We start from the raw sequence: 589 nt of genomic DNA, 5'->3' as shown, positions 1-589 counted from the left end.
GGAATTTTCGGGCGTCTGGAAAAAGAACGGGCTCCACATAAAGACTTACGGCCATTTGACGACTTGTTTTTCCCAAGGAACCGGATGCCTTGCCCTTCTAAAAAAGCACTGCTCTTCAAAGGAAAATTGGCGTGGGTTCCTGGAGGATAGGGTCATTTGGCTTCTTAAAGGAAGATAATCTCAAGGAGCAAATGATGGCCGTTACATATACGCAAACACAGGCAATTCCACTCCGTATCTGAGTCAGACTTTCCATCTGGAAGGGTGAGGGAAAGAAAAAAATAAGCCAGTGAAAAAGAACGATGGAAAGATAGATAAAATCTGCATAAAAAAATTTTTCCACAGCTCCGCGATGCTACGGCGGAAATATTTGTATACTTCAGACTTCAGGAATAACAGCATTGGGCACGATTTAATAATAATTCTGTTAAGCAATTAAAAGGTATATGCGATTTTCATACTTTTTAATAGGATTTTTTTTTGGGCTAAAGTAGTGTTTTAGCTACCATCAACTTTTACTAATGTTGCATGGGTATGCTATCAAATCCTATTATGTTATTTATTATTAATACAATATGGCGTCACAAGC

General features: G+C 38.4%; 1 long non-coding RNA gene across 1 annotated transcript in view; it reads right to left on the bottom strand.

The window, feature by feature from the left end:
* Positions 1–224: 224 nt before the first annotated feature.
* LOC119585471 overlaps positions 225–589 on the bottom strand; it is a 2760-nt gene continuing 2395 nt past the window's right edge. Inside the window, exon 3 of the long non-coding RNA XR_005229894.1 lies at positions 225–256. This is a non-coding gene — a long non-coding RNA (uncharacterized LOC119585471). The remainder of the gene's footprint in view (positions 257–589) is intronic.

Source organism: Penaeus monodon, chromosome 19 (genome assembly GCF_015228065.2).
Source record: "Penaeus monodon isolate SGIC_2016 chromosome 19, NSTDA_Pmon_1, whole genome shotgun sequence".
NCBI classification, from domain to species: domain Eukaryota; kingdom Metazoa; phylum Arthropoda; class Malacostraca; order Decapoda; family Penaeidae; genus Penaeus; species Penaeus monodon.
This window is presented reverse-complemented; position numbering and strand designations above follow the sequence as displayed.